The 16,708-nt window shown below is 40.5% G+C and overlaps 1 long non-coding RNA gene across 1 annotated transcript; it reads right to left on the bottom strand.

The window, feature by feature from the left end:
- Positions 1-1,477: 1,477 nt before the first annotated feature.
- LOC127479278 (uncharacterized) lies at positions 1,478-8,786 on the bottom strand. Its single transcript, XR_007907522.1, has 2 exons — positions 8,408-8,786; positions 1,478-1,576 (listed from the first exon to the last, which is right to left on the bottom strand). It is a non-coding gene; the product is annotated as an uncharacterized LOC127479278 (long non-coding RNA).
- Positions 8,787-16,708: the final 7,922 nt, after the last annotated feature.

Raw genomic sequence — 16,708 nt, 5'->3', positions numbered from 1 at the left:
TGTAGAAATGGAATAATAACACTCAGGGCTGCACTGTTCACATCTGTGAATATGCTTAATTGTTTTATTGCAGAGCTTTAAATGTGGTGCCTGACAAATAGAAATGTTTAAGGTGCCTCCTTATTAGGGCTTCACCTGAGGCCTTAGGATGGAGGCATTTATCTTTGGCAGCAGCAGAGTCCTGTGTGAGCTAATAATGTATGAAAATGCATGGATACTGTGCCAAGGGAGGCAGCTACTTCATGGGGAAAGCTTTGCCTGGCTCTGTTTACAGAACCTATCCAGAGATGGCTTTCAGCGTTTACTGTGGTCTTGGAAAATAGCAGAGCATAGAGAAACATTTGGGGGATGGGGTAGAGATGATGACTACTTACTTAGGCACTTTCTCTGCCTAAAAGTAAGGTTTGAGGCCAGAGACTGTACTGGATAAGTGGGTAATATTTTATTGAAGTCTTGATTGAGACCTGATCTGATGGTGATGAAATTAGACGTGGGTAAGAAAGTGTTTCATCTTAATGCAGGTTGTCTTTGGAGGCTCCAAACAAAAGATTTGTGCAGAAGGAGAACAAACTTTGCCAAGGTTGAGGACAAAATATTAAACAGCAGTAGGAGTGCCATGTTTGGTTGGTTCTGTTCCATCCTAGATTAATGTCCTGACCTTCCTATTTTATTAGTCTGGGATATCTCCATATCTTTCTGGGTTTGACCAGAGTCCTTTTTCCAGTGTATTGCTGAAGTTGGTCTATTATCAGCTTTTTGTCTATTGTGGCTAAAAATAGTTTAGTTGAGCTAGTCAAGAATTTGGCTGTTTCAAATACAGACAGACAGGGTGACTTGCCAAACTAGAAAGAGCACAATGAAATGGTTTCAGTTTGAAGTTCAGTTCATCCCTTTGCTTTAAGATAAAAAATTCCTGAACTGAGAAGGCAGCTACAACTTCGACTTTAAGAAAGGACACAAGGAAAGGTCAAAACAATTTAGAAGAGATTTGCCTCTTCAAATAAGGCAAGTAGTTATGTTGTTTTAAAAAAGGAAATGAAATCTTCATTGTGGAGGACTTATTCATGTAAAACAGATTAAAATATGCATTCATAATATGTAAATATAGAGTCAATTAACATGAAGCTTTTTTACAGTATAAGTGATTGTAACCTGCCAGTGTCCTCTGGGACGACTTTGAAACTGAAATGCTTCTTCTCTGTAGTCCCAGTTAACAAAAATCAATAAACAGTAAACAGAGCAGTCTGTTGCCAAGTGAGCAGTGTCTGAATAGGACAGTTTAATTTTCAACAGATGAGCAGAATTCACTGGGAACAGAGACTCAGGAGCCCTGCCTGCATTCCAGGACCAGTTCCAGTAGGCAACAGAAAGTAAAATTCAGAAAGAGAATTAAAATCCGTATGTTTGGGCTGACTCCTGTCTCGTTTGCCTCAGATTTCATCAGTTACACCCCTATGAAATCAAGATGAAGGCGGTATAAAAACACTGAGACGTTTATTTCCAGTTCCAGTTTGATCTTTTCTTTGATCCTTGAAAGCTTCCGTCAAAGCAGGACAGCTGGAATCTGTCAGGAGGCCTGTTGGGGAAGAAGGTCGTGGTGTGTCAATTTAGCAAAGGTGACATCTTTCCCCTGCATGTGATTCTGCTCAGAGTCCATGAAAAAGGGGTGCCAAGGACAGAGGTCAGGCTATTACTAACTCTTACCACTGCCACAATTCACTGTGACTGATGCTGTCAGGGATGCTTGAGTCAGAATAAAGACATAACATTGTTTATATATAAAACTAGGCAAGTCCATGTCTGATTTTTTTTTTTTTTCCCCCCTTGAGCAGGTGGGAGTTAATTACTTGATAACTGAGTGATCCTGTGTAACAGAGTCTTCTAAGTGGCCATGCTTTGCTCCCTTATCTAGGAATTAGCCTTTTCGAAGTCATAGAATATCCTGAGCTGGCAGGGACTCACAGAGACCATCCAGTCCAACTCCTGGCCCTGCCCAGGACCCCCCAACAATCCCACCCTGTCCCTCAGAGCACTGTCCAAACCCTCCTGCAGCTCTGGCAGTCTTGGGGCTGTGCCCACTGCCCTGGGGAGCCTGGGCAGTGCCCAACCAGCCTCTGGGGGAAGAACCTTTTCCTGAGATCCAACCTAACCCTGCCCTAACAGAGCTCCTGTCATTCCCTGGGATCCTGTTCCCTGTGACAGGATCTAAGGGAACAGCATGAAGCTGTGTCTCCTGTATGAATTCTCCCTATACAAACACATGTAACAAGGTATTTGAAAATTATTACGTGGGATCTGCTTATGTGCCATGCTCTGTTCATAGCTCTGAATTTCATTTTGCACATGATCCTTGATCCTCATGACCACACCTTTAATTGCATTAATCCAAGCTGCAAATAGCCTGCATGTTTCTGGCAGTGCAGAGTTTGGCTCAACTAAGTACAAAACTCTGAATTTTAAGTAGATTGATGAGGGTTTTGAGCATTTGGTATGTTCAGCTTTTGAAAGCAGTTTCTGCTGAAAGTCTGTCTGCTTAAAATTCAAGCACTCTGCAACTAAGGAACTCCAAAAAGAGGTAATGAACCATAAATTATTGCCGTTAGATATTTAATACTCAATCAGTATGTGCTCTCTCATGCATATCCCACTGGCATTGCATTTATTCTGACAGTGTGGTACTGGTTCAATTACTTTGCTCATTTACAATAAAAGATTAATGAAAAGAGGTATATTTTAGTTCACAGAGATTAATTGCATCCCCTACTTTCCCTACTCTAGAAATATTCAACCCATAATCCTGATAGCTTTTTCGTCAACAAGTACATGGAAAATTAATAGACTTTCTTCTGCTGGAATCCTCGGTAGGCTTGCAGATACAAACATCCAGGGAAAAGCTGACTGAAAGCTGGCTTTCTGGTATGGAGGAATTAATTCACCTCCTCTCTCTCACTCTTTCTCTTTCCTTTGCTCTGTAATCCTTTCTGATGACACTTTGAATTAGCCAGAAAAAAAACCAACCAAACAAAAAAAACAACAGGTTTTATGCAGCAAATATTTGATACCAGAACACCCTTTGTCTTATGTCATCCAACTAAAACTTGTGGTGTCTTTTCCTACTGATGTGTGTCCAAAGAGAGCTGGTCATTGTGAGGGTTGATGGACATTTCAAGAGCTTTCTGGGGTGTTCATGCCTTATAAAATTTATCAGCCTCTATATTTGCAGAGTACTTGCTAAGGTTACTAGTAAAATTCATTGTTAACCTTGACATGAATGGAGTTGATACTTGCTTAAAATTGCAAAGGTTCTCATGTAGTTTAAGACTAAATTACCTCTCAGGCATTTCAGTTTGGAATTGTGGCTCTACTGTGTAAAGATAACTGGAGGGAAAAAATCAAAAAAAAAGGCATCATTTGTGCTTTGACATGTAGGGAGAGAAAGACATCTTGTTTTATAGGAGTCCTATCCACATTGTGAGGAAAATGAATCTAAGAAAAAGGCCATAACTACAATATCAAAAGAAAACACACCAGGGAAAGTCACTTATAAAAATACAAAGTCGAGGCTTCCATGCAAGCTGCACAACCTCAAGGCAGATCTTCAGCACTTCACATTTGTAGCAGGGCAGATTTCAAGAGGATTGCTTTGAGTTCAGCTTAGATAAACATGCAGAAGTTCAGAACTTATCACAAATTGCTAAACCTGTTCAGCTTACAAAACTAGAAGGCAAATCTGATTAAAAGAATAATTCTTGCAATGTTATGGCATTTGTGGATCTGTTCGCTACTGGAAACTACCAGTGGGGGAAAAAAGGATAAAACATTTCAGTATTTTGAACTTTAAACATTGATATAAAAGTAGATGTACACTTTAAATATGTATCTAGCAAATGTTTTACCTAAATTGTTTGCCTCTCTCCATGGTCATATAGAAAAGGCTCTTGGAACTCCCTTTGAAATGCTTCCTGGATATCCTGCTCTAGATCTACAGTAAAATATGTAACAGCTCACTTAAAGTCTATATCCAGCTCAACCTCAAAATGCAGTTTTATGCATTGTGATTCTTTCTAATCTGTACTATTTTCCATCTTATTAAGGCTCAACATTAATTCAGACTTGTGGAGAAGAATGAAAGCTGGGCTGGTTTGTGATGGGATGGCACAATTTGTGGGCAGTTTAGGCCAAGGTAAAGGAAGACTCCTGACTTCAAGGAGTCTCTGTGCTCTGTGGCCACTGCACAGCCAGATTTGTCTCTTCAGAGGGCTGAACAAAGCTGTGGATAAAATATTCAGGCTTGGGTTGTTGGCATCTTACTAATGAGGGCTTGAGAGGGCTGTTTAACCCACCTGGAGTAGGGCCTGTGCCTCTTTCTTCAACTTTGTCTTGCTACCATTGGACAGTAGAAGGGATTCTGTGTTCTCAGCTTGAAAAGGAAGGATTAAATCACATATGCTTGTACAAGTTCTGAAGAACTGAAGTTAGACAATATTGCTTAATCCACGAGGCTCTTCTTGTACAGTGCTGTTCATTTTCCTCATCCTGCATGGGGCATCTCTCCAGAAATGATTTCACTGGGGGGGAAATGTTGTTTGCTGTTCTTTGGGATAAACTGGGTTTGCTTCTTGGTACTTTTTAATGAGAGCTGAATAGTTTGCTGGTAGCTACATCTGATTTAGAAAACTGCAGCCAACCGCTGCTGCAGCATATAATTCTTTTCTGTGTGAAGACTGTGTTTTAAATCTGAGTAATTTAGCTTATTTCATGTCTGTCTATGCCCACTATTTCTTTGAGTGCTGGATGATTCCGTATTTAATTTCTGATCTTTCGACTAGCGGATTTTTTAATTTAATAATACAATAATATGCTTTAGAGCTGCCTGTAATTACTTGGAAGATATGACTTCTCTTTGTGTAAGTTATATGTCTGTAATTAAAAGAAGATCTGGCATATATATCTCCAGTTAATAATACTCATGATAATAGAAAACTTGTGTCGATTTTAATAGGAAACAATTTTTAATTTGCTTTTATTGAATCCTGTGTAAATTGACACAAAACTGCTTCCCTCCCATTGCACAGTATGCCTGAAGGAGGAAATCTGATAAAAAGACAGTTTTAAGTTCTGCATGTAGAGCCTGCTTTGAGCACTTTTGCAGAATTCCAGGTGGAGCTGTGTCCTGCCATTGGGTTTCTCTACAGGAACATGACACAACCAAACTTGCAGTGGTGAAGAATCATTTGTCTTAACCCTTGTAGGCACCAAAGCTGTGTGCACAGCTCAAATTCTGACCTTCAACCTTTTGTGCAGAGCTGGAATTTTAGATGTTTGTCCTCAGTGTGTCGCTCTCCACAGCCTGAGAGATGAGCCTGAGAGTCAGACCAGAGCTGGTGGGTTTAAATCTCCAGTGGCACAGAGCAGGCCTGAGGTCAGGATCGAGCTCCATGTCCAGCATGACAGGAGACAAAGGAGATTGTCAGAGCTTTTTTCTACAGCATCCTTTATTTCTTGACACATATCATCAAATCCCAGACTGGCTTGGATTGGAAGGGACCTTAAAGCTCATCCAGTCTCACCCCCTGCCATGGGCAGGGACACCTTCCACCAGCCCAGGTTGCTCCAAGCCCCATCCAGCCTGGCCTTGGACACTTCCAGGGCTGGGGCAGCCACAACTTCTCTGGGCAACCTGTGCCAGGGCCTCCCCACCCTCACAGGGAACAATTCCTTCCCAATATCCCATCTAACCCAGCCCTCTGTCAGTGTGAAGTCATTCCCCCTTGTCCTGTCCCTCCAGTTCCTTGCCAGTGGTCTCTCTCCACCTTCCTTGTCGGCCCCTTCAGGTGTTGGGATGTCGCCAAAGGATTTTTTGTCCCAACATAAGAATGAGAAATGTTTTGAGTATCTTGAGGCACACTGATGGTTCTAGACTAGAACTCCAGAAGTTATAAAAAAAGGGAAATGTTTAAGTTCTGCTATTTCTTCCTCAGTCTGATTACCCAGCTCATTGTTAATATTCTGCATGAACATTTTGTCTCTGTTTCTCTGTTTCATACCACAGAAGGACTGGGTGGTCTGTAATTTGAAAGTGCAATTATTCTTCAAGCAGAGACACCCCTTAAAATAACATTTGCAGTTCAGCAAGTCTTACATACTCATACAGAACTCCATCTTATTGCACCCCAAATCCTGAGCCAATTAATTCAGTGTGTATTAAAAGATGAGAGCAAAGGATATTTGAGAGAGATGTATTTTTAAGCTGGATTTGTTGATCTTGTTTCACTTTCCCTCCACTCTGTCTTCTGCCTTCTATCACAGAGCACATCTTAAATTGTAACATTTTCAATCTCTTTGAGACTCTTAAAAAATAATCTGTTGTAAAACTGTATGTTTTTCTACATCTTAAGTCGTAACTGATTCTTAATCTAAAATTTTGGACAGATAATTTTCCACAGCCCTCATTAGATAAATCAGAGCACCTGTTTCTTTAGCATTTGATTTTCTTGCTCTTGCAGTCAGGGATGGACCAACCAAGGGAGAAAAGAAGAGCATTGATCTCTTTTTTTCCTCTTGACTGAGTAAGATCTCTGGTGATGTTTGCTTCTAGGATGTAATTCAAAAGTTCAGGAAAATCAAAAGTCTTCCCATTTACTTCAGAAATCTTTAAATATGGCTTATGGTGGGAAATTACTTTCTTTTTTTTTGGGGGGGGGGTGTATGTATATAAATATTAAACCCAGGAAAATCTCTGTATAGACCCAGCTTCTTTAATTAAAAATTGGCTTATACAGGTATTGATTCTTTAGTTCAGCAAAAACACAAGCAAAAACAAGGCAAAGAGCCAAATGATGATGTGTCTTGGGCGAAAAAAATCTAGCAAAACACTTTACATCAAACCAGTAAAAAGTAATATGGAATAATAAACATGGACTGATGTGTTGAATTCTTTTCATGATCTAGAATGCTGACTCAGACTGCACAGAATTTGAATTATTTTCTTGAGGAGGAGGAAAATCACCTTCCTACTAAAAAATGCAATCAAATATCCAATGCAATTCTGCTCTTCCTTTAAGAAAACAAGGCAAACTGTAGTTATTTTACTTTTAATTCAATTCTACTGAAACTTAGTGTCTCAACCTTATTTATTAATGCAATATTTTAAATCAGAGCAACTCAGTGAATGACTTTGTTAGGCAGAATAAGCAGAAATCAGTCAGTGTACATATCAGTAGTTGCATAGAAGTGTGGTTCTTTAACAACATCCTTTTTCCCTGGAGTCAAATAGGGAAGGCAGGGAAGAAAGAAGTTGCTTGTATGTCTCTGCATCAAATATACTTTAATATTGCCCTCAGTCTCTCAAATCCTCATTTTGCTGCCTCCCTACCTTGACACTGCTTAACTCCCTGACAATAAATGGACTATATAAGTTTATGGAAGGGTTTATATGACAGAGGCAATTACTCCTCAGGAAATTCCATCTGCCTCTACGTACTGGGGCTCAAGAGGGAAGAGCAGGCACAGTTTGAGCTGTAAAGCTTAAAATTACTTATGCATTATAAATCATGTAAGGGAGAGGAAACGGTCTAGAAGCTTAAAGGGTTATGTAGGCCAAGCTTAGGTATCTTTTCCCAAAATCACACTGCAGTGCTTCCATGATCAGCCTTTCCATGGTTGAGATCCTGGAGTTCTCAAAATTGCTCTTAGTTGGGTTTTTACCCAATGTCTTATTTTTTTACTGTTGGGTTTTATCCTCCAGAAGTAATAGTTAAGGATGGTAAAACTGGTTAATATTGGGAAAATTCGTAGATGCTTCATTAAATGGATTTTCTTTTGTACATTTACAAACAATACATCTGAATCTCCATAAATTTGGAGATTTTCTTGTGTTCAATTTAATCTTGGTGTGAAAAAAATATGGAATTTCATTGCCTGTCCCTTCTGTATCAAAAATTCTACTGGCAAAGCAACATATCCTGATACTGGCTATTCCACTAGGTTTTGTGTTTCGTTTCTTAAGGGTAAAACTGTTGAAAACAGCATTTATTGCCTGAGAAAGTAGGTATCTTTACTAAACTAAACATCACCAAACAAGTTGTTATAGATCACTATCTTTACAAAAAGGTAATTGGGTGAGAAAGTTGATTAGGGATCAGTATTTTCTGCCTTTTATTACAGATTATTTTCTATTTAAGTCTAACACTTTAGGCTTAACATTTTTTATGAGCTGAACTTTCTGGAAAGAAAACCAAAACCAGCAGTTGAATTCATGATGTTGGGATAACTTGTTCTGTACAACAGCAGTTCTTTGTGAATATATTTAATGACATCTAAGGAACTGTCATTAACTACAGGGAAAAAATAGTTAATTATGTCTACAAGTAAACAAACAACATTCTAAAACAACTTAGAAACTCACCTGTTGCTGAAGGAAAGGCATGTGTTTTCTTCTTCCTTCATCAAGAAGGTAATGGAGCAGTATATTTTTAGGGATAGCAATATTGATGGTGACATATGTCTCACTTAAGCAGACAAAGGAACAAAAGCCTTCAGAGTACTATTGAGGGTCCAGTGGCTCCAAGATTTATGCCTAATTTTGTAACTGGTGTATGTTTGCTAAACTTTTTGAGCTTTTCTAATGGCAAAAAGAAAAGTAAAGTACATGAGAAACAAGTTAAAAGAAACATTGCACAAGTACTGTTTGACTAGTTGTTTAACCTTCCCACACAATATAAATCATTCTGAGGAAATGCATCTGTGTTCTGAGGTTTTGTTCATGGAATTATAGAATATCCTGAGCTGGAAGGGACCCACAGGTCCATCCAGTCCAACTCCTGGCCCTGCACAGACACCCCAACAATCCCACCCTGGCCCTCAGAGTGTTGTCCAAACCCTCCTGGAGCTCTGGCAGCCTTGGGGCTGTGCCCACTGCCCTGGGGAGCCTGGGCAGTGCCCAACCAGCCTCTGGGGGAAGAACCTTTTCCTAAGATCCAACCTGAGCCTACCCTGACACAGCTCCAGCCACTCCCTGGGTCTGTCCCTGCTCACAGAGCAGAGATGGAGCTGCCCCTCGTGAGGAAGGTGCAGACTCCAGTGAGCTCTGCCCTCAGTCCTCTCTCCTCCAGCTGAACAAGCCAAGTGCCCTCAGCAGCTCCTCTTATGGCCCCTCCAGACCCTTCCCCATCATCTTTGCCCTGCTTTGGACACTCTCCAATGGCTCAATCCCTTCCCTCCATTGTGTCCCCCCAAACTGCCCCAATGTTGAGGTGAGGCCGCCCCAGGGCAGAGCAGAGCAGGACAATCCCCTCCCTGGTGCCCCAGGACAGGGATGTCCCTCCTGGCTGCCAGGGCACTGCTGACCCAGGGACAACTGGCACCACCAGGACCCCCAGGGCCCTTTCCTGGCTCTGCTCTCCAGCCTCTCATTCCCAGTCTGTCCGTCCATCTGGAGTTACCCCATCCCAGGGGCAGAATCCACTGTTGTACTGTGCTGCCAGTACAATCATTGGGTATGTCCTGCATCTGCTTCAAAACCACAGGAGTTCAGGTGTGGGATAAAAACTAAAGGATTAAAATAAAAGTGGAAAGGGAGATCTGACTGAGCCGTCTGAGGTAAGAGTGGCAAGTCAAAATTAAGTTGCAGTCATTGCTTTTGTGAGCCAGCTAAGTTTAGAGCATGAACCTTCTACATATTTATTTACCTTTTTTAAACACCCTCAAAGATAAAAAGAGCCAAATTTGGGCATCAATTAATGCAGCTCTGCTGTTGATGTTTGAGACATTACTTGTCTGATAAAGGTATGATGACAATACTTGGATCCTTTGTGTTCTGGAAGCTGAGTATTCTACTTCAAAGTGAGAGGTTAGGTGTGTGTGAACATGTCTGGAGCTGAGAAGGAAAAGGAGATTGATGGTAGCCAGCCTCCACAGATGAAGGTTGGGATAGATCAGTTCCATAAAGAAGAGAGAAGGTGAGGTGATGATTTCAAGTATAAGTACATAGACATCCTCACCCTGTGCAGGGGGGATCATATCAGTTTATTTCTTGCAGCAATAAGAAACACCAAAATACATTAAGACCAAACAGTTCTTTGTGACGTTCTTTACTCTGCTATTGCTCTTCAGCTATGACATGTCTGAGAGCCCAAACACTGGCTCAAACACTCATTTGGGGGCATTTTTCTCATGAAGGTAACTGTCAGTATGATCAGTAGTTCAGCTGGACTCAATAGTTTGCTGTTCAAATAAAGAAAAGGAAAAAACAGTGTGTATGTGTGGGGAACACCTTTATAAAAAGCCACTTTTCTGTATCTCTTTGCACTTAAGGCAATGTTGTAGCTACAAAGCTGACTTGAATGGAACTGAATTTGAAAGAAATAAGGACTACATGAGACAATTGGCTGTAAATCCATAGATTCTGTGACATTTGGTAAAAGAATTGGTTCTTGTGGGTTACCAGGATAATAAAGAGAAATTCTTGGAGCTTATTCTTTTGTTTGGTCTTTGTCCGAACATTGTTTTATTTAGTGTCAGGTCTTTGCACTTAGTCAGCTGCAGAGATGTTCTACCAGTTAGTCTCTGCCACCACTGACTGTCTTGCTGATCTTGCCATGACCCAAGTGTGGAAGAGAATGCTTTGAAAGGCTTATTTCTTCCTCTGAAGGAGTTAGGCACTATACCTTGTAGTCATTGAGATTACACTTAGAGGGTAAAAAAAAAATCTCAAATTGCCAAAGTGAAACTCACATTGATTTGTTTTATGACTCTGGGGAAGAGTTACTGCCAAAGATTCAAGAAAATAGTCCTACTTTGAAGGGTGAGAATAAAAGAAGCCAGGAGGTGTAGTGGTTTCTTCCCAAAATAGAAAAGAAATGGCTGGTGGGTAAACAAGAGAGTGAGAGAGTCTTGACAGGGAAAAATTGGGTCATTGTGGAAAGGGTGATGTGCCCCTGACAAAAGGCACCAGTTGGGCAGAGCAGTCAGATGCAGACTAGGAGAGAGGCAAAAAAATTATATGAAAGCTAATGACATTATTAACAAACTTATCACACGTATTTCAGAATAAATGACCAGCTGGTGCATTTGTAATCCTTGAACCTTTTGGTTTTATCCTCTTCCAAACTCTCTAGTGATTTTTCTTCTGTGAATTGTTTTTTCTTTGCAATCTCTATCTCACTATAGGGTTCTCTATTCAAAGCAGAAAATGAAAGAGTGGAAAAAGGAAACTGAACCATTTCACAAGAAATTTATTGCAGATAGCAATTTAGTAGACTCATTATCCCAGCATGAGGAAAATACAGTAGAATCCTAAGAAAACCAACACAATACAAATGCAGTGAATATACCCAGTCATTGAATAGACAATATCATAATTTCTCAGTTCAGGTTAATAAAGATCCTAATTCATTTTGCTGTAATAGAATGTATTAAGTAAATGTTAAGTGCTAATTAGTATCCTGCTATTGAAAAAGCAAGAAGTAGATCACATGAGATGAGTTCAAACCGGTAGAAATTCTCAAGTTTCTTGAGAATTCTATACCTAAGGTATGGGCAGAAGCCTCAGTAGCAAAAAGGTTAAAAATGCTTGTAAGAATTATCCAAGCAAGTCTAGTTACAAAAATAAAATAGATTCACTGTGGAGTTGGTGGGGAAGGGCAGTTTTAAGTTTTCAATATATATTTTAAGACTGCAGCAAACAAACTAGAAAGGCAGTTTCAGCATTGCTGGTGCCATTAAGTTTTCTTCATTGCAGCAGTTTTAATGTATGCTGTTTCCTGATGGATTCCTTCTTGTATCCCCACTAAACACTTTTTTGAAAGACACCCTTGTAAGTGGAGTCAACAGAGCTGGTCAAAACCAGTGAAAAGGCAGTGATTTTGTGGAACATATTCTGACTGGCTATGAAAATCAATAACACTTCAGACACTGCATTTAGATATATGCTCATCTCTGTGGTATATCTCAGCTTTTGACTCAATAAGAGGTTTTGTTCCATGGATGTGCAAGCCATGCAGTAAACTCTGCTGTCTTGAAGGGAATTGCATTTGCCAGCCAGCTCTGACAGCCTAACCTGGGCTTTCCCCACCACTACAGAAACAGTAATTCTAATTTAGACGGTGAAGTGATGAGTAGTGCATCAATTTATTCTTAAAAGACACATTTCATAGAATCATAGAACAGTTTGATTTGGAAAGGACCTTAAAGATCACCCAGTTCCACCTGGGCAGGGACACCTTCCACCAGCTCAGGTTGCTCCAAGCCCAGTCCAACCTGGCCTTGGACACTTCCAGGGCAGCCACAGCTTCTCTGGGCAACCTGTGCCAGGGCCTCCCCACCCTTCCAGGGCAGGATTTCTTCCTAATATTCCATCTAACCCTACTCTCTGTCACTCTCTTGTCCTGTCCCTCCAGGCCCCTCTCAAGAGTCTATCTTGAGAGTTCCTTGCAGGCTCCCTTCAGGCACTGCAGGGTCACCCCAAAGCTTCTCTTCTCCAGGCTGAACAATCACAATCCCAGTTCTCTGAGCCTTTCCTCACAACCGAGCTGCTCCGTCCCTCTGATCACCATTTCAAGTCTCTATCCACATTATAGCAACTATGAGCTGATACAGAAAGCTCAGTTTGCCTGACCAGCAGCACACACACCAGAATGCTGAGTTAACAGATTTAAACTTTGTTGACTTATGGTGAATTAACACAGCAGCTAATGAAAATACTCCCCGCTGTTACTGGAGTTCAAGAGGTCTGCCACATGAAAACTGCATGTTCAAATGAATTCAGTCAGGTAAGGGATACTTTCTCAGAGAAACTGTTCCCAGACACCTGGGAACTGTGCAGTATCCACGTGCCATAAAAGCCATCATAACTGACCCTTCCAGCATATCAAAGTTTACTGTGGTTTGGGCTCTCTTTTGTGTAGTCTAGTACCAAATATCTAGTGCAGGTGTAATGGTGACTCTGTTAGTAAAAGCCAAATATTGACAAGAGTGATCTCTGGCTTGTCCAGTCTGTGTAGGATCCGAGTGCTCGTAACAGACTCTGTAGTACCAGCCCCAAAAGGATAAATGTGCAGGGAGTGGCTCAGTGTGCTGAATGTTATCATAGGAATGAAATATAAAAGAGTTGCCGCAAATAGCTTGCTGTGGTTTTGAAAGCTGCACACAAAGAACGTTGCCTCTTGCAGCAATGTGGAATTGCAGCAGTTATTTGCAACAGGGTGTATATTACTGGTATCAGTGCTTGTAATACCAGGCCACCCTTCCTCAGAGGGAGAGAGGACAACCAACACATGATTAGGACATGGTGGAACTTCGGTAGAGTAGAACTTAGAAACTTCAGGGCTGGAGATGGAAGGTCTTGGCCTTTTGCTCTCAGCAGCAGCATTTGCTTTATAGGAGGAACTCGACAGCTTGACTGTTTTCCCTCTCTTCACCTCAATTCAGCCCCAACACCAACTGTGGTCTCTTTGCCTGCTTTTAATTTTACTTTCTTAAACTAGAAACCTGTTCTTTGGGGGTTTCTAGACAGCAAAGTAAAATATCTTCATCTCTAAGTTCCCCAGCTCCTCTGCCACTGCTGCACACGTGTGTGATTACTGCACTAAACCCTTATCCTGACTAATAGCACAAAAATGTGGGCATTTACTGCTTCCTGAGGGGAACCAGCTACAAATCTAATTTTAGACTTCTGGTGAACAATGGGCAGAAAGACTGTTCCTGTTCGTTCAAGGACTTCACTGTATTGTTCCAAAGGCAACATCTGTGCAAGTGTTTGCATAAACTTTGGGTTTGACTGACCTTTTTGGGTCTGTGAACAGTCTGAAATGTGTCGAATAGATATCTTAGTGACACAGAGAGCAAACTGGAGAAATGGAGTCTGATGTCTCATAAAACTTGACAGAGTAGACTGAAAATGTATGCTCTTACTTAGTTCAATATAAAAAAGAATAGATGACCTTAATCCTTTCTCTGTTAAGAAGAAAAATGTGTTCTTATAATTAGTTATGTTAACTACTTCCCAGAGTCACTTTGTGCCATCCCAAGACCTTGTAAACCTTTACTAAATTGAGCTATTGAAATGCACTTTCAGATGGACTTCCTGTAATGGATTTGTATTTGTGCTGCTGATGCATTCAAGAGAAGTTATTGAGTCCTTCTGTGCCTCTTTGCCCATTCATTCAAATGGTGCCCATAGAAAGTGTTTTCCAGGGCTAATGCTGCATTTTCTGTGGCTATATTTTTATAAACTCATTAAAATTACTTTTTATGTGAATGCTACTCTTTGGGGATGAGATTGCAAAAAGTCTTCTACTTGAGAACAGCAGGGAGAAAAATAAAGTCCGTTTAACAGTGCACCAGACTTGGTGTACAATAAAGTATGTATTAAGCACATGAAGAAAACTTGTACCAAATGAGGTGCTTCAGCATGTGAGGTGGAGTTCTATATGTGACATAAATGTGGGGAAACTTACTGTTGTCGCTGAGCTGTTGCAGAATTAAGGATCTAATTTTAATTGAGTTTCCATGTAATGATGACTTCAACAGTAATTTACTAACTTTAATTAAAATACTTTCCAGCTAATCTTTGGACATTATCCCTTTAATTATAAAAGGCATCTGTTATATTAATAGCCTTGGAGATGGCCTTATTTGCTTTAAAATGTAGGTGCATGTACAATTAAACTTTTGCCATGTTTCACTGTGTTCTGGGCAGGATCAGTGACCATTAAGCATTACAAGGTTTACAGAGCTGTGATAATGAAGCAAATTTGTGCTGAAAACCTGTACTTCAAGGGAGTATTAAAGCTCATTAATTTCGTTAGCTGAATGTATCTTCTTCAACATAATTTTAAAGAAATCTTGCTACACCATGTAAGAGTACTGTGGCACTGCAGAATGGACCAATTTATTTAATAACTGTGACTTCATAGCAAATAAACATTTTCACATGATTAGTCTAATAGTGTGCTAAGGCAGGATTTTCTTTCAAAGTTTGGCATTTTCTCTTTTGCATATTTCTGAACTGCATTCAGCAGTGACACATTATATTCCACATCATTAGGAACTAGTAGAGTCTCAAGAAATGATATTGCTGGTACAGAACAAGTGAAGCTCAGAGTTACACAGAACAGGCTCAAGCGTGAGCAGAGCTGGAATCTAGGATGGGAGGACAAATCAAACTGATGTCTGAGGAGGCTGGAGTTGGCTGCTTTCAGCTCAGCTCTTGTCTTATTCTTGCAACTCTTTCAAGCTTCAGTTGTTGCCTTTTCTGCAGATATGAATCGGAAAAATCTAATCTTTTGAGACTGCTGTTCTAGTTGTACATCTTTCTTCTGAACTCTTTTATTTCCTGAAGTAAGAAAAGACTGCAACTCTCTACTAATTTTTTTTTTATTCAGTGGCTGGGAAGGGTACACTGTGGAGGAGATAGGGAAGAAAAGCTGCTTCTATTGCAGAGGGGGTTGGCAAAAGCTTGAAGGTGCACAGTTTTAGGACAAGAGACATATTGAATGTCAGAGGAGTTTATGATGAGCAAGGGGAATTTTAGGAGTGAAGTGGACTGAGCAAGGTTGGCTTTGAGGTGTGTCTGAGTTCAGTATGGGGTGGTGCAAACAGGACTCAGAGTTCTTGGAGACAGAAGAACTCTCCTTTCCCCTGGTTGGGTGGGCAGAAGATGTCATTCACACCTGTTTGGGTCAGCTTTAAATACCTTCCTGATCCTTGTTTTGGGAGACCACCTACCAACAGACGAACTCCCCTTCTTCTAAAGGACCCATTTCCATACTGATGCAATGGAAGTGCTAAATTAGGATCAGAAGGGACCTTGAGGATCACCCAGTCCAAGCTTTCCTGGCAGAAACAATGTTGGTTTGCATTTGTGAGGGCCCTGTATTGTGTTCTATAGGGTTGGCTCTGTCCAGCTACCAAACTGTGGTATGTCAGAGTTGACACCTCATAAAGGCTGTCTCCATATTTAGGTGAGTGTTTGTTAGGCTTTGGTTGCCTTTTTCAAGAGTTCCACGTCAACAACAAGAGATGGTTCTTTACAAAATGTGGTTGTGGTTTCTGCTCTGAAAGGAGCAGCAGCCCAGGCTTCAGCACTGGTTTCAGAATCCCACTGACAGCAGTGTTACTGTCAAGAGGCTGGTAAAGGGTGTCAGAATTTAACCTGAGTCAGTCTCCTGGAGATTATACAGCCTCAGCCAGTTAAGCATTTTGGTTACCTAGCTGTTATTCCAAGAAATACTTGCTTTTCTAAAATAACAGGCTATTGGTGGTATTCAGTGCTGCACTTAAGAAATGAAAATGTCTAAATATCCTTTCTTTGACAATACACTATTACATAAATATTTTCCCCCTTTTTCTCTTTTCTAATGTGAGATCTAAGTGTTGTGGGCCCTAAATTTAAAGAATCTCCATAACCTAGAAGTACTTACTGGAAGTTGTTGCCTTCATATCTTCCACATGATAATTGCTTTATTTATGTGAAGAGCTAAAAACAAAGAAACCCCACCTGCTAAAGTCAGGACAGTTTAGTCTGATAGGGATGCATCTCATAAGGATAGCTTAGTCTAAAAGCTCAGTTTTGCTGTTAATTGAAGAACTTTACTGCACCCACTCAATGAGTTACTAAAAATGTACCCCCCCAAATAAACACAACTCTTTACTTTTAGAGAAGTCCCATATTTGTTTCTGTACTGAAGGAAGTAATTTAAATAACGAC

Source organism: Manacus candei, unplaced genomic scaffold, assembly GCF_025592945.1.
Source record: "Manacus candei isolate 608988 ecotype Guabito, Panama unplaced genomic scaffold, ASM2559294v1 h1tg000065l, whole genome shotgun sequence".
Taxonomy (NCBI): Eukaryota; Metazoa; Chordata; class Aves; order Passeriformes; family Pipridae; genus Manacus; species Manacus candei.
Note: the sequence above shows the minus strand (reverse complement) of the source record. Positions and strands in the feature narration are given on the sequence as shown.